Consider the following 25,188-nt stretch of genomic DNA (forward strand, 5'->3'; position numbering starts at 1 on the left):
CGCAGGTCCGAATCCTTCCTCGGGCATGGATGTGTGTGATGTCCTTAGGTTAGTTAGGTTTAAGTAGTTCTAAGTTCTCGGGGACTTATGACCACAGCAATTGAGTCCCATAGTGCTCAGAGCCATTTAAACCATTTGCCATCCCGATCGCCCGGTGAGGGACATAATCGAGAGGTCAGTTCGTGCCCAAAATTATGCACCGGAAACACGCAATTATAGACGGCTATAGAGACAGCACAGCTCAATATTTCTGCAGGGGACTTCCAACGACTTGTTGTGTCCATGACACGTCGAGTTGCTGCACTGCGCCAAGCAAAAGGAGATCCAAGACGATATTAGGAGGTATCCCACGGATTTTGTCACCTCAGTCTAAGATCTTACATTCCATTTCTATACAAAGACTTTTTTAATCTTCTGTTCTGCTTTGGTGAGTACTGTTCCCAATGGTAGAATGAGATATGTTGCACGAAGATACAGTTTTTCTGTTAAAAGCCGGTCGTTGTGGACGAGCGGTTCTCGGCACTTCGGTCCGGAACCGCGCTGCTGCTACGGACGCAGGTTCGAATCCTGCCTCGGGCATGGATGTGTGTGATGTCCTTAGGTTAGTTAGGTTTAAGTAGTTCTAAGTCTAGGGGACTGATGACCTCAGATGTTAAGTCCCATAGTGCTTAGAGCCATTTGAGTCATTTTTTCTGTTAAAACCACACTTTGCAGGACGTTGGGATATAAAATGTACTGATCGGTATGTTGGTGTCCTTGCCTACCATTTCACGTCTAGGATGGCTGTAATCATGAAAAGATAGTGACTGAACTACAGTGGAGGATGTGAAGCAAGTACGGAACATTTCTCGCAATTTAAACAAGGACGACATGCCTGTGGCGGCCGAATATTAGAGCCAGAAAACGCCAAGACTAACAATATTGACAGTGGCAGTAAGTCGGTTATTCCTAAATTGTGTATTTGGCAACATACTTTTTCATGATATTATGTACTTTATCTCTCTCATATTTAGTTTTCGAAATAATATGAAGAAAATGTGCTGAAATAGTGTGAGCAAATAGTGATGTGAGGAGCTTTATATTTACTTGCCTCGCTTTGGGAAAGTGAAATTACCAAAGGACTGCGCTGCGCAAGGCAAGACAGCGTGGATTCCTGTTTCCAGGCCGCTAGTCGTCTGGCGCCCTGGGTGCTGCAGCTTGTATGGCACATGGCTCTTTGCTGCCGGGCCGGGTTGTTTACATCGCAAATGGGCTGAGTGTTGGCTGCCGCGGCGGTCGTTCACCGCCGATGCGCCTCGCAAGAAAGTCCGCACGCCGCGGCTTGTGAAGTGCAGCCACAGGAGCCGAGTCGGCGCCTACTCCTGGGCACAGCGGTCTGCGAACGCCAAACGCGGCTGTTTCCGCAAACAGCAACATTATTCAAGCTATTTCCGAAGTTACCGATTACGATCTCACCTCGTCCGCGAGGTAAGAGAACACCACTGCAGGATTTTACCAACGTGTATGCAGCCTTCGCCCTCGCTCGAGCTCTTTTTACTTTACTGGGCACGAAAATTATATGTCTGAAAATTATGTATCGAAGACAAGTGCATCACTGTGATACGGCTCTTGCGAAGGTAAACATAGTGACATCGTGGCAAATTCAAGTACTCCTTGACGTTACCAGCCTTTCCCTCTAACATAGTGAACAGTTCCTGAAAGCTAGTTCAACAAAGTGTTCCCTTGATTTCAGCTTAATTGTGGGTTAACTCAAGCTCAGATTATTAGACTCTCTGGTCCTGTATTTTCTTGAGGACATCCTCACGAGCGTTGTTGCCAATATTTCGCCATATCTTTTTTCCAATATACGCGACGAATAAGGGCTCGCTTCGAAGTTTCAATACCTGGGAGCGTTCACTCTCCACTGCGTTCTATAATACTTGAAAATCGTACTTTGCACAAACCCTTACCAAAACGCAGAACCAAACGACACCAGCAGCGGTGAGTCATAGGATACACACTAGTTAGAAATTCTGCCTTAATAGCGGTCCTTAGGTGACTACTCTGCGCTGTTGATGCTGGAATGGTTTTCGGTTACAGACGGATTCCAGTCCCATCCCGTCAGTCTGATGTCCAATCAGACGAAGCATCAGTTTTTTTTCAGACGCTTTCCTCCCAATTCTTGTGCTTGTTAGCTTGTACTCTGACTTCAATACCTTCGATGTAGAACTTTAACCCACAATTTGAGGCAAAATTAATGAGAGTAGTGAGAAGCTAAGGGTTCTGTACGACAAACACGCTTCTTGGCTGGCAACTGGTTTACGTCAAATGGTGAACAGGGGCGGTATTCTCAGACATTTCAAGTAAACTGTTAAATTTGAACGCTGCGAAGAATACCCAAATCTGCGAAACAGGATAAAAGAGTGCGTCAAGAATCAGGCACCATCGTTCCACTGTGTGCAGCGTTAGGACACGCGCGATTATGTCCTTAATACCAGAAAACCAAAATCGGAAACTTTTTTTCAGGCTTTAGCTGACAAACGGAATGCATTTCTTCAGGCAAAGGCCTATCGTAAGCAAAAATTCCCAGGCTGCATAATTAACGCGAACACTTTCCGCCTAAAACACGTTACAATAAACACAAAATGAACGCATAATGGAAACCTCTTCTGAATCTGTAGGAAACGACGGTGTCGGCAGGACGGTGATCAAGAATGTTGCAGATAATTTGGCACATGTCGTGAAAGGCATGTACCTCACTGAAAAAAAATCTGAATCTGTTCTAATCAATATTCCGTCGGTTTTGCCCTCTTGTAAATATATATTTATACGCTAATGACTTCTCATTGTTACTGTAGTCAAAGGATACTACGTTCTTCTCGTTTTGTAACCAGTAATATTTTACATGTCTAAACACTTCAAACGTCAAGATCTAACTGACATTTTTTCCAACTTTTTGCAGACGCCACTTCAGTATTACTATTAATATTGTCTGCTAGGCTAGGGGAAAAATGGACGCAACCTATAGAAAAGTTAAAGAGGCCGTTAATTATATAACGAAAACAAACTTGAAGACGATAGTATAGAAAGAGAAGAGAAAATAGACGAAAATGAGATGGGTATGGTACAGCGAGAAGAATTTGACACAGCGCTGAAACACCTAAGTCGAAACAAGGCCCGTGGAATAGACGACGCTCCCACAGAATGACTGAGATCGTTGGGAAAGCCAGCCACTACGCAAGATACACGAAACAGACGAAATACCCATAGGAGAACATAATAATTGCTATTCCAAAGAAGACAATTGATGACAGGTGTGAATGTTTCCGAGTCATTAGTTTAATAAGTGTTGGTTTCAAAATGCTGACACGAATTGTTTTCAGAATAACGAAAGTACTGATAGACGCCGAGTTTGGGGACGATCAGTTTTAGTTCTGGAGAAATATAGGAACATGCTGGTCAGTACACACCCTACGAGTTGTCTCAATGTCTGAAGAAATACCAATATTTATAGCTTCGTTTATGTGGCCATATTGCCCGTAGTTTTTTATAATTACTGAGGAAAATGAGTATTTTTGTTATGAGACACGTTTCGTTTTATTGACATAAAACTTCAGAACTGCTATGCAATAAATCATTATGTCGTATTTTACATCAATATATGTGCAGTGCTGCAAAGCAATGTGGGATTAGGTAAAACAACAGCACTACTAAATGAGGCAGCACCTCAGAAATATGCAAGCAGACGACACTTCTTTCCGTGAGTGAAAGTCGGACATAAAATACCGCAAGTAAAATCAACACTATTTGTAATGAATTGGTTTTAAATTTGGAAAATAAGCCAAATTGTAAATATGTTTCATTACAGACCACTGGTGAAACGAAAATGAAAAGCGTTTGATGAAATAAATTCACAATTTCTTGTAGTTGTATAGACGGGTCTAAAATTCTCGCAATACATTTATAGCATGTGTAGCTTCAGATAAGCTTCTGAAAGTAGCAGAAATAAAACACAGAGAATGAAAAACTACCTACAAATTGTACAGAAATCAGACGTCAGTTGCAAAAGTCTGAGGACCAAAAATGGAAGCAGTAGTTGACAAGGGAGTAAGGGTTGGAACCACCGACTGCATTCCTTCCCTTTTGTGGCCCTACATCCAGAAAAATAGGAAGAGTCTAGGTAAGATGAGGTATTAGTTGTATTTTCTGAATTCATAAGAAAATAAAGTAGATAGTATACTCTGTTAAGGACAGTCTCGGCCTCAGGATATCTGGGATTTGCAACATCCCATGTGAGTTCGATAATAATTACATCGGTCAGTCCATCCGCTCCGTTTCCGACCGCTGTGCAGAACACCAACGGCATAAATCGAGAGCTAGAGAAATCTGCAGTTGCTGAACGCAGCCTCACAGACATAAAGGACTGTTTGAAGAAACAAAACTTTTTCCCCAGCCTTCCACATACTGGGACTCAATAACAAAAGAGGCTGCAGAACAATAATGTGTGAGAAAACCTGCAACCGTGACGGTGGATATAATTTTAGCGGTGCATGGAACCGAGCTCTCGATGCAGAGAACCAGAGATACTGTATTCGTCGCAATGTTTACGCTTCGAAGGGAGCGGTGGCGCCAACAGCGCAGACGTTGCCACCATCTGCAATAAACAGCATTACGTAATTATCAACCAATCACAAGCCGTCTTTGGGCTACGTAAGGCCACTACAGCAGCAATTTTGACAGTAAGTTGCTCCTGACGAAGACGACGACGGAAATTGAAGAAAGCTCAGTGTTTTACCCTGAACTGACACAGCAAGATGTCCAAGAATGTTTTATACATACCTCCCTCTGATGTTTAATCTATATATTGAATAAGTGGTAATGGAAATAAAGGTGAAATTTCTTAAGAGGATTAAAATTCAGGGAGAAGAAATAAAAAGCAATTGAGCTTTGCCGATGACATCATGATTTTTTCAGAGATGGCAAACTATTTGGAAGATCGTTTGAGCGACATGGATAATGTGTTGAAAATAAGTTATAAGATTATGAGGAACAAAAGTAAAACAAGGAAAACGGAAAGTGGTAGAATTAAATCTGGTGATGCTGATAGAATTAGATTAGTCAAAGAGACACTAAAAACAGTGAATGAATTTAGATATTTAGGCAGCAAAATAATTGCGAAGTAGAGAGACTATAAAATATAGGCTGGTTAGAGTAAGAAAAGTGTTTCTGAAAAAGAGAAATTTCTCTACATCGAGTGTAAATTTGTCAAGATATCATTTCCAAAGGTATTTGTGTGGTGTGTTGCCTTACATGGAACTGAAATGTGGACGATTAACAGTACAGAAAAGAAGAGTATAGAACAGTGGTCGTCAAAGTTTTTTGCTCAGGAGCCAAAACTGACATTGTGGGTCGACACGTGGCGCCGCGTATGTGCCGATCTTATTATGCATTGGTATCCTACATAAGTTACTATGTTATGAGCTCTTAATAGACTAGCTATAGTGAGGTCATGATAAGTTGGCCGCCGCCGCTAACTGCTGACCATTAAAAGCCGGTACCGTTCGGGACGTTTCGTGTCGACTGTTCTGTGTTTCAGACTGCTGAAACTTTTAGCGGCCCCGAAGTAGTGACACCGTAATTGGCTGACGAAGTGTTGTTGCGTTGTCTCTGAGAAGGATTGATTAATTGATTTCACAAGCCACGACTCATTGTATAAACTAGGTCACAGTGCCGACAGATTCATCCTGTTAAGGCCGATACTGTTCAAAACAATCAAAACAATACCCACTAATTACGTTTGTGCCATAGGCACGTTACATGTCTCTACTGTAAGCTTATTCCTATTCGTTAAATTTCTAATTGTACACAGTTCAATAAAATAAAAAGTAAAATAAGTAAAATATACATTGGGCTCATAAGATGTGTAAGTATTACGGTGATAAAATGTAACAAATTAATAACCCGAATAAACTTATATTTTAAAATGATTGAAACGGAAAATTGACTTCAGCTGTGATTTTAGATAAGAAAATGTAATAAAATAGACAAGAACAAGCTTACGGACTTAACTTAATAATTTGATTGATAAAATAACAAGGGAAAGGAGCCAAATGGATGAGACAAAAGACTGAAGTACGTAATTAGCTCCACCTGTTGGTGTAGATGCTAGAATGCAATATAGGCGAGAAGCAGTTAAAGAATCTTTACCGCCAGAGGGCCTCTTACCCTCCCCCCTCCTCCCCCCTACCCTGACCTGCCGTACCAAGAAAAGAATAATAAATCATTGTACGAGTCAGTTAATAAATTATATAGTCGATTAATTCATTAATAACAGTAATCGTGATTATATTCCAATGGATTATGGAATATGCGACGCCATCACAAATGCTTCGAATGTCATTTTCATTTTACTTGTCGCGTTATATTACAAGTGCTACAGCCTTAATTTAATTTCATGTTTCTTGCTACACATACGTACTGCATTTGAGGATGACCGACTGTATACTGCGCATTCGCGAAGACATATTACTTAAGTGCCAAAATTTATGCCCTAGCACCTGTGAGTTGTCGGTGCTGGGAGAAAAACAATGGAGCATTCCCCCTCTGATATCCTTTAACCCCGCAATGGCTGCGCTGCTGACCCCTCCACCCTTGAGGTAAACGGCCAACCTTACCGGGCTCACGGCCGAATTCACCAAGGTCAACTAACATTAACCATATCTTAAAATATTACAGTCTTGTAAGTATTTTTTTTTTAGCATGAAAATTGCACTTTTAAGAAGCTTCACAGCAGGTAACTCTTAATGTTAGCTGACGTTTTTAGATTCGGTATAATATAAAATACGGCTGAGTAACGCGGAACGCACGAGCACTCGATTCGGGTCGCATGCGGCCCCTGCGCAGCAGTTTGACGACCGCTGAAGGTTAGTTGGGCAGATCGAATACCTAATGAGAAGCTACCGAATCGAACTAGAGAAAAAAATTACGGCTTAATTTGATTAAACAAGGGACTGGTTGACAGAATATATTCTCAAGCATAAAGGAATTGTCAGTTTGGTAATGGAAAGAAGTGTGGAGGGTTAAAAAATTGTAGAGGGACATAAAGACTTGAGTTCAGTTAGTAGATTAAAAAACGATGCAGACTGCAGCAAATATGCAATGATGAAGAGGCTTGCACCGGACAAAGTAGCATAGTGAGCTGCGTCAGATCAGTAGTAGTACTGAAGACGTCAACAACAGAAACAATACCAGATTATTAACATGCAATATGAACGACAAGGGTCCCAGCAGACTTCCCTGGGGTACACTGAAATCACATATACACCTATTAATGTCTCTATACAAGATAATACGCTTCTTCTCCCTTCCCTACCGAGATATCCTCCGTACAGTAATAGATTGCCTGTGCGGCTGGTCCTGGTGGAGGTTCGTGTCCTCTCTTGGGCATGGGTGGGTGTGTTTGTCCTTAGGATGATTTAGGTTAAGTAGTGTATAAGCTTAGGGACTGATGACCTTAGCAATTAAGTCCCATAAGATTTCACACACATCTGAACTTTTGAAGTAATGGATTTCACGTGTTATTCCATCTCACCGTACTTTCATTAATAAAATTTGGCATAGTACAAGTCAAATAAATTTTAGAAGTGAATTAATACTGATACTACATCTAATCTACTACCTTGCTCCATGATTTTCAGCATATAGTGTGAGAAAAGCTTGGACTGGTTTTTGCATGATCCATGTTTTCGGAAACCTGTTGATTGTCATGGAGGAAATCTTTCTGTTAGAGATACCTCATTATGTTTGAACTCAGAGTGCGTACTAAGATGCAACGAGAGACGGGGGCCATTGAGACTGGACAGTAGTTTCGTGAATCACTTCAGTAGACCTACTCGTATTGTAGACAGGAGTCATCTGTGCTTTTTCTAACGACTGTGCATGGGTTTTTGTTACAGCTGTGACAGAAGCTAACGCAGCGTAAAAATTGTGGATAGAATGTGGGAGGGAATGACGAGATATGGCTGAAGTTCTCTAAAGCTATATATACAGCAATAAGGAATAACTCAGTAAGCAGTTCAGTTGAAGACGAATGGCCGGTCGCAGTGGCCGAGCGGTTTAGGCGCTACAGTTTGGAGCTGCGCGACCGCTACGGTCGCATGTTCGAATCCTGCCTCGGACATGGATGTGTGTGATGTCCTTAGGTTAGTTAGGTTTAAGTAGTTCTAAGTTCTACGGGACTGATGACCTCACATGTTAAGTCCCAATAGTGCTCAGAACCATTTGAAGATGAATGGACATCTCTAAAAAGGGCAATAACAGAAGTTGAGAAGAAAAACATAGGAACACAGAAGGTAAGTGCGAAGAAACCATGAGTAACAGAAGAAATATTATCGATGAAAGGAGGAAGTACATAAATGTTCCGGGAAACTCAGGAATGGAGAAATATAAGTCGCAGAGGAATCAAATAAATAGGAAGTGCAGGGAAGCTAAGACGAAATGGCTGCAGGAAAAATGTGAAGACATCGAAAAAGAAATGATTGTCGGAAGGACAGACTCAGCATACAGGAAAGTCAAAACAACCTTCAGTGACATTAAAAGCGAGAGTGAGAACATTAAGACTGCAACGGGAATTCCACTGCTAATGCAAAGGAGAGAGCGAAAAGGTGGAAATAATACATTGAAAGCCTCTATGTGGGGGAAGATTTGTCTGAAGTGACAGAAGAAGAAACAAGAGTCGAATTAGATGAGATAGGTGATCCAGTATTAGAATCGGAATTTAAAAGAGATTTGTAGGACTTAAGATCAAATAAGGCATAACGGATGGAAAACGTTCCATCTGAATTTCTAAGATCATTGGGGGAAGTGGCAATAAAACGACTATTCACGTTGGTGTGTAGAATGTATGAGTCTGGTGACATACTATCTAACTTTCGGAAGAGCATCATCCACACAATTCCGAAGACGGCAAGAGCTGACAAGTGTGAGAATTATCGTACTATCGGCTTAACAGTTCATGCATCCAAGTTGCTTACAAGAATAATATACAGAAGAATGGAAAATAAAATTGAGGATGCCCCAGATGACGATCAGTTTGGCTTTAGGAAATGTAAAGGCACGAGAGAGGAAATTCTGACGTTGCGGTTAATAATGCAAGCCAGACTAAAGAAAAATCAAGACACATTCATAGGATTTGTCTACTTGGAAAAAGCGTTCGACAATGTAAAATGGTGCAAGATGTTCGAAATTCTGAGAAAAGTAGGGGTAAGCTATAGGGAGAGACGGGTCATATACAATACGTACAACAGCCAAGAGGGAATAGCAAGAGTGGACGACCAAGAATGAAGTGCTCGTATTAAAAAGAGTGTAAGACAAGGATGCGGCCTTTCGTCCCTACTGTTCAATCTGTACATCGAGGAAGCAATGATGAAAATAAAAGAAAGGTTCAGGAGTGGAATTAAAATTCAAGGTGAAAGAATATCAGTGATACGATTGGCTGATGACATTACTAACCTGAGTGAAGGTGAAGAAGAATTAGATGATCTGCTGAACGGAATGAACAGTCTAATCAGTACAGAGTATGGACTGAGAGTAAATCGAAGGAAGATGAAGGTAATGAGAAGCAGTAGAAATGAGAACTGCGAGAAACTTAACATCAGGATTGATGGTCAAGAAGTAGATGAAGTTAAGGAATTCTGCTACCTAGGCAGTAAAATACCAATGACGGAGGGAGCAAGGAGGATACCAGAAGCAGACTAGCAACGGCAAAAAAGGGCAAACCTGACCAGAGAAGTCTACTAATATCAAATATCAGCCTTAACTTGAGGAAGAAATTTATGAGAATGTACGTCTGGAGTACAGCATTGTACGGTAGTGAAACATGGTCTGTGGGAAAACCGGAACACAAGAGAATCGAAGCATGTGAGATGCGGTGCTACAGACTAAAATTAGGTGGACTGATAAGGTAAGGAATGAGGAGGTTCTGCGCAGAACCGGGGAGGAAAGATATATGTGGAAAAGACCGATAAGGAGAAGGGATAGGATGATAGGACATCTGTTGAGACATGAGGGAATGACTTCCATGGTACTAGAGGGAGCTGTAGAGGGCAAAAACTGTAGAGGAAGACAGAGATTGGAATACGTCAAGCAAATAATTGAGGACGTAGGTTGCAAGTGCTACTCTGAGATGAAGAGGTTAGCACAGGAAAGGAATTCGTGGCGCGCCGCATCAAACCAGTCAGTAGACTGATGACAAAAAAAAGAGGGACTCCCATCAGCCCCTGGAGTAGTATTCAGTTCTAGCGATTTTAGCAATTTCTAAACGTCACTGACACTAATATGTGTATCATTCATCTTCGTAGTGGTGCAAGAAATACACGCACAGAAAAGAAATAGCAACACCAAAAAATAATTAATGTAGAGCAGTGAAATTTCGGGTACACGTTTGTCTAGGTAACATATTTAAGTCAGTAACATTGCGAGATCACAGGTTAATGTAAGGGCGAGATCAGCCATTGCAAATGTGAAACTGTGAAATGTTGGTACATTCATAACCGGCGTAACTGCCAGAATGTTGAATGCAAGCAGGCATACGTGCAGGTACTGTGTTGTAGAGGTGACGGATATCAGTTTGTAGGATGGATTTCCGTTGCACGTGGTCGATCGAAACAGAGACTGTTAATGCTGTTGTATATAACGCTGAAGTTATCGCACGATAATGTTCCATATGCGCTCGATTGAAGACAGATCTGATGATCGGGGAGGCGACGTAATATATCGACACTCTGTAGAGCATGTTGGGTTACAAAAGCGGTATGTGAGCGAGTGTTATCCTGTTGGAAAACACCTCCTGGAATGCTGTTCATCAATGGCAACACAACAGGTAGCATCACCGGACTAACGTCCACATTTGCAGCCAGGCTTCGTAGGATAACCATGAGAGTGCTCCTACTGTCACACTAAATCGCACTTCAGACTGTAACTCCAGGTCAAGTGTGTTAAGGACACAGCCAGGTTGGATGCAGGTCCTCAGCTGGCCTCCTCCTAATCAACACACGGCCATCACTGGCACCGAGGCAGAACCGGCTTTCATCAGAAGAGGCAACAGACCTTAACCCTGCTCTCCCCCCCCCCCCCCCAAATGAGTTCCCGTTTGACACCATTTAAGTTGCACGTGGCTGTGGTTTGGGATCAGTGGAATTCACGCTACAGGACGTATGGCTCTGAGCTGTCCTTGAAGCAACTGATTTGTAACAGTTCGTCCTGTCGGTGAGGTGTCAGCTGCTGCTCGAAACTGCTGCTGCAGATGCACTACGGTGCACCAGAGCCATAAACCGAACACGATGGTTTTCCTTATAGGTAGTGCCACGTGGCCAGTCGCAGCCCGGTCTTCTTGTGACCGTACATTCTCATGACCACCGCTGCCGGCAATCATGTACAGTGGCTACATTCCTGTCACGTCTCTCTGCAAGTCTTTCCAGAAAAACATCCATTTTCTCGTAACCGTATTACACGACGTCGTTCAGACTCAGTGAGATGTTGATAATGGCGTCTTTGTCTCAAGGACAATCTTGCCGAACATCAGCTCACCACGTCCAATCTCAAAGGTAACTAATGCTCATGATCGTTATAGCGTGTATTTAAAGGAAACCCGATTTGCATCTTCACATGCGACTGGCGCAAAATTTGAACAGAAATCATCTTTCAGAGGTAGAAATACGACTAACAACTTTAATTTATGTCGCACAACTCCTTCTTCCTGTTGTGGATTTTTTTTCCGTTAATGTAATCCGGGACACGTTTATGGTTGTAAAGGAACATCTGAGAACAAAGTTCAGTGTTTTTGTTTTGACTTCGCTACCATGGGCAACGGCCTTGCCGTAGAGGATACACCGGTTCCCGTGAGATCACCGAAGTTAAGCGCTGTCGGGCGTGGTCGGCACTTGGATGGGTGACCATCCAGGCCGCCATGCGCTGTTGCCATTTTTCGGGATGCACTCAGCTACTCGACCGAATAGTAGCGGCTTCAGTCAAGAATACCATCATAACGACCGGGAGAAAGGTGTGCTGACCCCACGCGTCTCCTATCCGCATCCTCCACTGAGGATGACACGGCGGTCGGATGGTCCCGGTAGGCCACTCGAGGCCCGAAGACGGAGTGCTGTTATGTCTTCCATGAGTGCCTGAGCATCTAGTGCCAACGGCAGCCTTTATGTGTGACCAGAAGTTCTTTGAGTTTTGCCAGAGACTTTCACTAAGATTCTCCAACGGTAGTCATTCAAGGTGACGTGCATTGGCCATCTGACACCCAGACACGGTTCGTTTAGCGGTTCTCTGACTATTGCCCTACTTTTTTACACAAACTCTACAGTGGTCGCTGTTTCTTTAGAAGTGTCTTTGCAGGAATTATATACGTCGGAAGCTTTCTTGCATGATAAACTGCTCTACTAGTTAAGTTATCATCGACTGCTTGGGCAGCTATTCCTCTGAAACGAGCCACAGTTCGTCCAAATGGTCCTGCTCAGGGCTGAAAGCATAGAGTTCCTCCTTGAGATATGACGCTACTGCCGCCTTATTTAGTTTACTGAACTTCCTAAGTGTCGGACGGAACCGGAGGCAGCGGTTGTGGTTAAGCAGATTTGGCAGCGTCTGAGAGGAACTGCCGCACTGTGCGTGTGACGTGAAGGAATTCGCACGCCGCAGCTTTCGGGAAGTGCCTCCCCGCTGCTGCTGTTGCCGCTGCCCACGTCGGCGCCCACACGCGTTGCTAAGTACCGCAGGCAGTCGACACTGCTGGCTACGTTCATGGTGCGCTGCAACCAAACGAGGTGAAGCAGCCTGAACTAACTGGAGTTGACTCCTGCCTGTCAGATTTACACTGACGTGACAAAAACCATCGTGATTCCTCCTAATATCGTGTCGGGCCTCCTTTTACTCGATATGGCATGAACTCAACAAGTCTTTGGAAGTCCCCTGCGGAAATATTGAGCCATGCTGCCTATATAGCGGTGTTTCCGGTGCAGGATTTTGTGCACGAACTGGCCTCTACACTAAGTCCCATAAATGTGCGATGGGATTCGAGTCGAGCGATCTCGGTGGCTATATCAATCACTCGAATCGTCAGAAAGCTCTTCAAACCAATCGCGAACAATTGTGGCCCGATGACATGGCGCACTGAAATCCATAAAAATTTCATCTTTGTTCGAGAACATTAAGTATATGAATGGCTCTACATGGTCTGCAAGCAGCCAACATAACCATTTCCCGTCAATGAACGATTCAGGTGGTCCAGAACCCACTCCATTCTATGTAAACACGGCTCACACCAGTCACCACCAGCTTGAATGGTGTCTTGTTGACAATTTCGTTCTTTGGCTTCGTGGGGTCTGTGCCACATTCGAACCCTATCATCAACTCTTATCAACAGAAATCGGGACTCGTCTAACGGGTGCACGGTTTTCTTATCGTCTAGGGTCCAGCCGATACCGTCAGCAGCCCAGAAGAGGTGCTGCAGGCCATGTCGTCGTGTTAGCAAAGGCATTCGCGTCGGTCCTCTGCTGCGTCGTACGTCCTTCGTTGATTTCTGCGGTTATTTCACGCAATGTGGTTGTCTGTTAGCATCACAACTCGACACAGACGCCGCTTCTCTCGGTAGTTAAGAGAACGCCGCCGGCTACTGCGTTGCTTGTGGGGAAAGATAATGCCTGAAATTTGGTATTCTCTGTACACTGTGGAATTCGGAATACTGTGGATTTCGAAATACTGAATTTCCTAACACTTTCTGAAATGGAGTGTCACATGCGTGTAGCTCCATCTACAATTCGCGCTGAGAGTCTGTTAATTTCCTTCGTGCGGCCATAACCTCGTCGAAAATCTTTTCACATGAATCACCTGAGTACAAATGACAGCTCTGCAAATGCACTGCCCTTTTGCATCTTTTCTATGCGTTACTATCCCCATCTGCAAATATATATATCGCTATCCCATGACTTTTGTCATCTCATTGTAGTTGTTGCCTTGTTTTCCTGTATCTACTGAAACTAAATTGTGGGATGGTTTCTCAAAGCAAACTGTGCCAGTGTCTCTTTTCCTCCTGGTTTACTGCTTCGTTTCTTACGATCCCGATGTAACGAAAATACCTAATATTCTTCTCCTTTTTTCTTCGGATTCCCCTAAACGAAGCCATATTGTGTCTTTCTGTTCTAAAGCGAAGGATGAATGCATGTTTTTGCTCTTTGGCAAAGAACATGTGGGTAATAGTGGACACGAGGTCGTATAACACTATATGACTGAAAATGAAAGACGCCAACTTTTACCGACACTGTATACATCAACATGACCTTGTGGATGACATCGGAAGTTCACTGAGGCTTTTTGCGGATGATGCTGTGGTGCATCGAGAGGTTGTAACAATGGAAAATTGTACTGGAATGCAGGAGGATCTGCAGCGAATTGACGCATGGTGCAGGGAATGGCAATTGAATCTCAATGTAGACAAGTGTAATGTGCTGCGAATACATAGAAAGATGGTTCCCTTATCATTTAGCTACAAAATAGCAGGTCAGCAACTGGAAGCAGTTAATTCCATAAATTATCTGGAAGTACGCATTAAGAGTGATTTAAAATGGAATGATCATATAAAGTTGATTGTCGGTAAAGCAGATGCCAGACTGAGATTCATTGGAAGAATCCTAAGGAAATGCAATCCGAAAACAAAGGAAGTAGGTTACAGTACGTTTGTTCGCCCACTGCTTGAATACTGCTCAGCAGTGTGGGATCCGTACCAGATAGGGTTGATAGAAGAGATAGAGAAGATCCAACGGAGAGCAGCGCGCTTCGTTACAGGATCATTTAGTAATTGCGAAAGCGTTACGGAGATGATAGATAAACTCCAATGGAAGACTCTACAGGAGAGACGCTCAGTAGCTCGGTACGGGCTTTTGTTAAAGTTTCGAGAACATACCTTCACCGAGGAGTCAAGCAGTATATTGCTCCCTCCTACGTATATCTCGCGAAGAGGCCATGAGGATAAAATCAGAGAGATTAGAGCCCACACAGAAGCATACCGACAATCCTTTCCACGAACAATACGAGACTGGAATAGAAGGGAGAACCGATAGAGGTACTCAGGGTACCCTCCGCCACACGCCGTCAGGTGGCTTGCGGAGTATGGATGTAGATGTAGATGTAGAACACAACAAACATAATACTGCTGGTAACATCAGGAAAGTAAAGGGTGTTCCATAAAGAACACAATTTTAAGTGGATAATAACCCACAGATTTATTGATGAAATTAAGTAATTTACACACCATTTCAGTATATGCTGCCTTTGGGTATGTATGAAACATGGTATTACACAAACGCCGTCGCCCGCTGAGGCCGAGCGGCTCTAGGCGCTTCAGTTCGGAAACACGCTGCTGCTACTGTCGCAGCTTCGAATCTGCCTCGGGCATGGATGTGTGTGGTGTCCTTAGGTTAGGTTAGGTTTAAGTAGTTGTAAGTTCTAGGGGACTGATGACCTCAGATAGTAAGTCCCTTAGTGCTTAGAGCCATTTGAACAATTTTGAACATAAACGCCCCTTCTGCAAGCACACTCTCGTTCTTTCGATGAAATTTTTCATATCTTTCCGTCACATTTCCATCTGTACTTCCGAAATTACACCCTGAATCTCGGAGTTGAGCTCTGGAAGTGATTGTGGTTTGTGGCACACACACAGATTTCAAATACCGTCACAGAAACACATCCCATCGTCCCCATAACTAGAAGCTAACTGACTAAGACACATATTATATAATTAGGATCCCATTCAATAAGGAAAATTGTGAAAAATAAATGAGTGTAATCATACAAATAATTAGGAACAATGGGTGTGACACACATGTCACACAAAGTCAGTCAAAAAATTAAAACACAAATTTGAAACAAGCAAAATACATCCTATTTATTAAGAATGCAGGGAAACTGACAAGTTGCGAACTCACAAATATCCTACGCATTTACACAATCACATCACAAAGAAAGAAAGCACATTGTACACTATGCCTTAGCACACAGACTATGACTTATACACATAGACAGAGCGGCAATCATACTTACGAAACATATCAAGCTCTGCAAACTCTGTAGAAACAAACTTAAGCCAATCAGCAATCAAGAGAGACAAATTCCAAGGATGAGGACTATACGAACTTGAGTGTCACAGTTGTGATGCAATGTACACAGCCATGACGTGAAGGGATTTTAAAACGCAGTATAAGGAACACATTAGCTGTGAGGCGAATCATTCCACATTTGCAGAACACCTAAAACACCATAACCACGACAAGAAATGTTTTGTACCAGTGCAGGAACACTATTATTTCCAGAAAGGAGAGAGAGAGAGAGAGAGAGAGAGAGAGAGAGGGAGGGAGGGACAGAGAGATCGCTGATGTCACAAACACACAATCAACAGTTAACAACACCATAAAAAAAAGCTGAGAAAACGAAATTTCGTATAGCAGTAAGCAGAAGAAGATCAAATGCAGAACAGGAAAAAGAACAAATGTAGACCAGCACCTACGCAATTTGTACGTAGAACTTTATACTATCACTACATCGTAGATACGCAGAAGGTGCCAGAACAGTATATAACGTCAGTATGTAATGTGTAAAATGTAAAGCAAAATAGTGCAAATGCAAATGTTAGAGGCGAAACGCTTACGACAGAAAAAATTTGATTTAGACAGTTGTGAGGGGGCGGATCTAAAGTAAATAATTATCAACATAATCGAGTAGCTTGTATGTTGATATCCAATACCATCTACGCTCGGCGACATACCGAGGATGGAGAATCTATACCAGGAAAGTCTGCAACTGTTGCATGCCGGAAGTGCACCAAGACGCTATCACAAAGGACTTCTTACTCTCTGGTTGCTGAGTGTGGGATACTCAGTTACTCAGCTATCCAATAATAAAAGGATCACGATTCTGTAGCCGCTGAGTAAATGTTGAGCTAGTGATGAGTGAACAGGACACATATGGAAGCCTAGTTCACACCGTGGAGGGCAGTTCTGACTATATGTAGTGCATACACAGGTTGGTTTTCAACATTTGTGTGGAGCTAGGCGGCCCAGTGTTTGAGACATTATCCCCTACTCTGGAGGAGCGGAGTTCCAGAAACTTTTAGGTTTTCCACACTTTCCTGAGTCTGATCAATGATCTTAAAATAAACATTGCATATCCACGTCTCACCAGTTTGTCTTAAAAATGTTGCCGTGTGATACTTTTGATGAGCCACCACCATGGCAATTAACTTTTGAGGATGATCGCTTTTGACGAGTAAAACCGATCTACAGAAATCAAAGGGGATGCCTGCGTTTGCTATGAATACAGTGCATGAACTTTTGACACTTATACCTAGAGATGCCAGTTTCATTATTGCTATCTGGAATTTCACCAACGGATCCAACATCTTGCTGATATGAGATGCCACTTCTTGTTTCCTGTGACGTAATCTATTTCTTGGCATATTACTCTACTTTATACTCTTCCAGCCAAATTCCCGTACTCTTATCGCGTGGCAGGTAAATTCTTTCTCCTAACATATCCTGTCGAGTGCCCAGTAAAATGATGCAGCTCTAAAACGAGATCTCAGAACCATAATGGTCTAGTTCGATTCAGGTGCACCCAAGCTTACTAAAATTTATTCTGTTTAGCAAAACCACTGGCCAATCATCAGGCATTTGTTCTTGTACAAATGCGTGACAAATCTCTTGTCTTTAAGGATATCGTTGGCTATAGGGAAGTGACTAAACCGGGAAAATGCAATTCTAAGTGAATTGCCGTGCTACCTGTACTACCTTGCCAATACCACCAAGATCCAAGCCTGTAGTACCTCCATGTTATCTGGTAGGTGCAATAAGGAAAATTCTGCCTTTACAAGGAAGTATGATTCAGACAACAGACACCTTACACTCAGTGTGGAACTAACGGTGCTTTTCCCCTTACTTCTGCGACTATCTTCTGTTCCTTTAGGTGGCTGACTGTGTTGGTGAAAATAGCATCGCACAAGCATTACAAGCGCGGCTCATCATTTGCAGCGGATACACAGAGTCGGTCGCAGTCCTTTGGTCTGGGGACCAGTTGAAGACCTAAAACCAGAGGCTCAGACTGTTCTACGACGGTCTAGAATGCGAATTTCTTAATATCCGTTCTCGGATGGCGGATTGTAGGACCGCTCTTAGCCGGCCGTTGTGGCCGAGCGGTTCTAGGCGCTTCAGTCTGGAACCGTGCGACCGCTACGGTCGCAGGTTCGAATCTTGCCTCGGGCATGGATGTGTGTGATGACTTTAGGTTAGTTAGGTTTCAGTAATTCTAAGTTCTAGGGGACTGATGACCTCAGATGTTAAGTCCCACAGTGCTCGGAGCCATTTGAACCATTTGACCGCTCTTAATAAACCAGAAGTGCACTGCATAAAAGAAGCGGCTACTCGTGCAGCACACAAAATGTGGCGAGCAAATGTGGGTTTTTAAGGTTAGATGCCCCCGTCCCTCCGTCACCCCATTAGGCACAATAATGAAATGCCGAGTGAAATCGAAGATAGGTCAGCCACATTACTCTCAGAGAGGTTTACTGTTAAAATTACAAGAGCTTACGTCCCACAAAGAGTCGCGCAACATATTACTTCTTCCCACTTACGTCTCGCGAAATGGTCACGACGAGAAAGTTAAAGAAATTAGATGCCATACGCAGCTTTGTCGACAGTCATTTCTCCTGCACGCCATTCGTGAATGAAGCGGAAAAGGTGGCTGAAAATAATGATAGCAGAAGTACACTCCGCCACACGCTGCAGTGTGGCTTCCGGAGTATAAATGTAGCTCTCTCTATTTCGAGATAAACAGTAACAGCGTAAGTGCTATGACAGCACGACGGAACATTACAAACAGAAAACCAGATGCGCGCAATGAGACCATCCGCGCAATGGTTAAAAGATTTTCGCATCCTCTTGCGTAAAATATTCCGCAGATAAAATAGTCCCCCATTCGGATCTCCGGGCTGGCACTACTCAGGGGGATGTCATCATAAGAAGAAACGAATATGCTGTTCTACGGATCGAAACGTGAAATGCCGGAGCCTTTAATCGGTCAGGTAGGTTAGAAAACTTGAAAAGGGAACTGGATAGGTTGAAGTTAGATTTAGTGACAATTAGTGAAGTTGGCTGGCAGGAGGAGCAGGGTTTCTGGCCAGGTGAATCATCTACATCCATATTCCGCAAGCCACCTGCGGTGTGTGGCGGAGGGTACCTTGAGTACCTCTATCGGTTCTCCCTTCTATTCGAGTCTCGTATTGTTCGTGGAAAGAAAGATTGTCGGTATGCCTCTGTGTGGGCTCTAATCTCTCTGATTTTATTCTCATGGTCTCTTCGCGAGATTTACGTAGAAGGGAGCAACGCAGGTATGGTTCAAATGGCTCTGAGCACTATGGGACTTAACATCTGAGGTCATCAGTCCCCTAGAACTTAGAACTACTTAAACCTAACTAACCTAAGGACATCACACACATCCATGCCCAAGGCAGGATTCGAACCTGCGACCGTAGCAGTCGCGCGGTTCCGGACTGAAGCGCCTAGAACCGCTTGGCCACCGCGGCCGGCAAAGCAGGTATGTTCCCGTAACTTCAACAAAAGCCCGTACCGAGCTACTGAGAGTCTCTCCTGCAGAGTCTTCCACTGGAGTTTATCTATCATCTCCGTAACGCTTTCGCAATTACTAAACGATCATGTAACGAAGCACGCTGCTCTCCGTTGGATCTTCTCTATCTCTTCTATCAACCCTATCTGGTACGGGTCCCACACTGGTGAGCAGTATTCAGGCAGTGGGCGAACAAATGTACCGTAACCTACTTCCTTTGTTTTCGGACTGCATTTCCTTAGGATTCTTCCAGTGAATCTCAGTCTGGCATCTACTTTACAGACGATTAATTTTATATGGTCATTCCGTTTTAAATCACTCCTAATGCCTACTCCCAGATAACTTATGGAATTAACTGCTTCCAGTTTCTGACCTGCTATATTGTAGCTAAATGAGAAAGGATCTTTCTTTCTATGTATTCGCAGCACATTACACTCGTCTACAGTGAGATTCAATTGACATTCCCTGCACCATGTGTTAATTCGTTGCAGATCCTCCTGCATTTCAGTACAATTTTCCATTGTTACAATCTCTCGATTTACTACAGCACCATCCGCAAAAAGCCTCAGTGAACTTCCGATGTTATGCACAAGGTCATTTATATATATTGTGAATAGCAACGGTCCTACGATACTCCCCTGCGGCACACCTGAAATAACTCTTACTTCGGAAGACTTCTCTCCATTGAGAATGACATGCTACGTTCTGTTATCTAGGAACTCTTCAATCCAATCACACAATTGGTCTGGTAATCCATATGCTCTTACTTTGTTCATTAAACGACTGTGGGGAACTGTATCAAACGCCTACCTGGGAACCCGTGCCTATGGCCCTCTGAGTCTCGTGGACGAATAGCGCGAGCTGGGTTTCACACGATCGTCTTTTTCGAAGCCCATGCTGATTCCTACAGAGTAGACTTCTAGTCCCCAGAAAAGTCATTATACTCGAACATAATAAGTGTTTCGAAATTCTACAACTGATCGACGTTAGGGATATAGGTTTATAGTTCTGCACATCTGTTCGACGTCCCTTCTTGAAAACGGAGATGACCTGTGCCCTTTTCCAATCTTTTGGAACGCTACGCTCTTCTAGAGACCTACGGTACACAGCTGCAAGAAGGGGGGCAAGTTCCTTCGCGTACTCTGTGTAAAATCGAATTGTTATCCCATCAGGTCCAGCGGCATTTCCTCTTTTGAGCGATTTTAATTGTTTTTCTATCCCTCTGTCATCTATTTCGATATCTACCATTTTGTCATCTGTGCGACAATCTAGAGAAGGAACTACTGTGCAGTCTTCCTCTGTGAAACAGCTTTGGAAAAAGACATTTAGCATTTCGGCCATTAGTCTGTCATCCTCTGCTTCAGTACCATTTTGGTCACAGAGTGTCTGGACATTTCGTTTTGATATATTTTGTTTGAATATAGGCTTATAAATACAAAATCAAATAGGGGTAATGCAAGAGTAGGTTTAGTAATGAATAAGGAAACAGGATTGCACGTAAGCTACTAGGAACAGCATAGTGAACGCATTATCATAGCCATGATAGACACGAAGTCTACACCGACCACAATAGTACAGGATTATATGCCAACTAGCTTGGCAGATGATGAAGGGATTGAAGAAATGTATGCTGCGATAAAAGAAATTATTGAGATAATTAAGGGAGACGAAAATTTAGTAGTCAGGGGTACTGGAATTCGATAATAGGAAAAGGAAGAGAAGGAAAAGTAATAGGTGAATATGGACTGGAGGTAAGGAAGAGGAAGCCATGTGGTAGAATTTTGCACAGAGATTAATTTAATCATCACCAACACGTCGCTTAAGAAACGTGAAAGAAGGTTGCATATATGGAAGAGACCTGGAGACACCGGTAGGTTTTAGACTGATTATGTAATGGTAAAACAGAGATTTCGAAACCAGATTCTAAAGTGTAAGACATTTCCAGGGGCAAATGTGGACTCTGACCACAATTTGTTGTATCTGAACTGTAGTTTAAAATTGAAGAAATTGCAAAAAAGGTACGAAAATAAGGTGATAGGACCCGGATAAGGTGAAACAACCAGAGGTTGTTGGGAATAGCGGAGGGAACATTAGGTAACGGTTGACTAGAACAGGCGAAAGGAACGCAGGAGAAGAGGAATGGGTAGCTTTGAGAGATGAAATAATGAAAACAGCAGTGGGTCAAGTAGGTAAAAGACAAGGTCTAGTAGAGATCCTCGGATAACACAGAGATGTTCAATTTGATTGATGAAAGAAGAAAATCTGAAAATTCAGTAAATGAAGCAGGCGAAACGGAATACAAATATTTAAAATATGAGATCGCTAGGAAGTGCAAAATAGCTAAGCAGGAATGACCAGAGGACAAATGTAAGGATTTAAATGCATATTTCACTAGGGGAACGATAGAAACCGCCTAGAGGTAAACTAAAGAGGCCTTTGAAGAAAAGAGAAACAGCTGTATGAATAACAAGGGTTCAGATGGAAAACCAGTCCTAAGCAAAGCAAGAGAAGCTGAAAGGTGGAAGGAGTATATAGAGGGAGGTGAACCTGAAGGCAATATTATAGAACTGGAAGAGGACTTAGATGAAGTGGGAGATATGATACTGTGAGAAGAATTTGATAGAGTAGTGAAAGACCTAAGCCAAAAGAAGGCCCCAAGAGTAGAAGATATACTGGCAGAACTAATGACAGCCTTGGGAGAGCAGCCATGGCAAATCTTTTCTATCTGGTGTGCAAGATGTATGAGACAGGCGAAATACCCTCAGATTGCAAGAAGATTATAATAATTACAGTTCCAATAAAGCAGGTGCTGAAACGTGCGAATATTACAGAACTAACAGTTTAATAAGCCATGGTTCCAGAATATAACACGAATTACTCGAAGAAGAATGGGAAAACTACTAGAAGCCAACCTCTTGGAAGATCAGTTTTTATCGCACATAAATGTAGGAACACGCGAGCAATATTGACCTTACGACTTACTTTAGAGGATAGGTTAATGAAAGACCAACCTACGTTTACAGCATTTGTAGACTTGGAGAAAGCTTTGACAAAGTTGACTGAAGTACTCTCTATGAAATTCTGAAGGTACCAGGGATAACATACAGGGAGCGAAAGACTATTTGCAACGTGTACAGAGACCAGATGTCAGTTACGACAGTCAAGAGGCATTAAAGGGAAGCAGTGGTTGAGAAGGGAGTGAGAAAGGGTAGTAGCCTGTCCCCGATGTTATTCAGTCCGTACAATGAGTAAGCAATATAGTGTAAGACGGCAAGAACTTTGCCCCTTACATGAAGACGTTGAAGATCACCTAACTCACGTTGAGCGAACAGTAGGGCTGAACAAAAATGACTGACAAGGCACAGTCCATCTTGTAGAGGGTATAGTATGGACATATTGGAATAATTAATGTTGGGTGATGGTTTTAAAGTAATTCACACGACATGAAAAACTTTGTGGAAACGCGTCGATTTACTGGAGGCTAGTTTATCCCAGGGAAGTATACAGGGTTGACTGTGGCTGTCTGGGGAGCAGCAAAGGAAAGCGACAATAGGCCGCTTAGGGTGGCTCAAGCTCTGAGAAAGCGATAACGGTGTGCGGCCTCCAGCTGCCTTTAGATGAGTGACAGTGAGTGGGTGGTTGACCCCGACTCCATGCTGGTGTACCGGGAAGCAGACGGAGAACTTGTACGCCTGTTGATAAATATCCGTCGTCCTGTTTTCAGTGAAACATGCGAGTAAGTCGCGCAAAGCTACGGTGGAGCGGTCAACAGAGGCTAAAATATGAGTGTTCATGACCATAGCAACTTCACGCTGGATTCACGGTCCGCTGAGTCTGAAGTAAATCAGGTGAAGAGTGACAGAATGAAATATGTTGGCCTCCAATGGGAACGGAGGACCAAGGAATTAGAAGTACTCTCCTGGGAGTCAGAATTCTGGAGAAATTGGTGTTTTGTGCAGATGCTAACCTTGATGGGTGGCCTGGGAGGAGCTAAATAGCAGAAGTTGAGAGGAAGGGAAATTTTTTGGGAATTTGTTCACTTCCCAGAGAAGGCATTGGTCGGTGCTGGGAAGCGACGCATAATTAACGCGACTTGTGCTGCAATTGGCGTAAGTGATTTTGCTGGAGGGGAAACTGAGGCAAAGAGCGGACTGGGAGAAGACTCTGTAGTGGTCTTCCGTTCCCAGCTTGCCTTGAGTGCGGACGTGGCGTTCTTGACTCAGCTTGCCTGAGAGAGAGTGAGCGTCTTTGCAGTTTAGGACTTAGCAGACGGAACGATTGAGCTTGGAGATAGAAAGTTTTCGTTCAGCTATGTACTGATCAAGATAGCTAGACGTGAATAGACGAGCGCAGCCTTGCAGCACCACGAGGTCGGCCGACGTCCGCATAACGACGCCGCGCCGCCACGCTGAATTCGGTGATATTGTGCCCGCTCCGGCCACTGATTAATTTGTTGGATCACGTCGGCAAAGTTTCCACGAGGGTTTCATGGGCCGTGTGTTGTAGAATTCTTCTCGCACTTCGCATTACACCTGGGTCAGTCGATAGGAATTACTTTTGATTTATCGCTCTTTATTCCACGCAAATGCAATTTATTACCACTGCCTGTTAGGAGAGTCATGTAATGTAATGATTGAAGCAAAAGCACTCTGTTATCAGACCACAAGTGGCCCATCGGGACCACCCGACCGCCGTATCATCCTCAGCTGAGGATGCGGATAGGAGGGGCGTGTGGTCAGCACACCACTCTCCCGGTCGTTACGATGGTTTTCTTCGACCGGAGCCGCTACTATTCGGTCGAGTAGCTCCTCAATTGGCATCACGAGGCTGAGTGCACCCCGAAAAATGGCAACAGCACATGGCGGCCCGGATGGTCACCCATCCAAGTGCCGGCCACGCCCGACAGCACTTAACTTCGGTGATCTCATGGGAACCGGTGTATCCACTGCGGCAAGGCCGTTGCCTTTAATGATTGAAGGTCTTGAGTTAAAATAAATCTGTGCTAATCGACTGCATCTGTTTTCAATCAAGTAGTTGAAATCCCAAGTCACTTTCTTAATTAATTTTATGTTCAACATTTGCATCTGGTGTTCGATAGCTGAATATAACATCAATGTGGACCCCTTTTAATTAAAAGGGATCAATTCTGAATCAGTTAATGTCAATCGCAGTTCAATCAGGAGTCACAGAGCCTTATTACTTTCTTTGCGTTATCTGACATTGCGGCAGTTTTGCACACTCTGTTGATCTGTTAGTCAACTACATGGGGTGAACACACACCAAAACCAGATAAGTGACGGTTGGGGTGTTACAATAGGAAACCAAAGTAAAATTTGGAATAGATATTAAAGTTCAGGGAGCAGAAATAAAAACTTTGAGGTTTGCCGATGACAACGTAATTCTTGTCAGAGACAGCAAAGGACTTAGAAGAGCAGCTGAACAGAATGGACAGTGCCTTGAAAGGAGAATATAAGATGAACTGTAATAGAAGCAAAACAAGGATACTGCAATGTAGTCGAATTATATCAGGTGATGCTGAGG

General features: G+C 43.3%; 2 pseudogenes; one reads left to right on the forward strand and one right to left on the reverse strand.

The window, feature by feature from the left end:
- Positions 1 to 11,840: 11,840 nt before the first annotated feature.
- Positions 11,841 to 11,958, forward strand: LOC126097855 (5S ribosomal RNA; annotated as a pseudogene).
- Positions 11,959 to 24,493: 12,535 nt separating this feature from the next.
- LOC126102586 (5S ribosomal RNA) lies at positions 24,494 to 24,611 on the reverse strand (annotated as a pseudogene).
- Positions 24,612 to 25,188: the final 577 nt, after the last annotated feature.

This window comes from Schistocerca cancellata, chromosome 1 (assembly GCF_023864275.1).
Source record: "Schistocerca cancellata isolate TAMUIC-IGC-003103 chromosome 1, iqSchCanc2.1, whole genome shotgun sequence".
NCBI classification, from domain to species: Eukaryota; Metazoa; Arthropoda; class Insecta; order Orthoptera; family Acrididae; genus Schistocerca; species Schistocerca cancellata.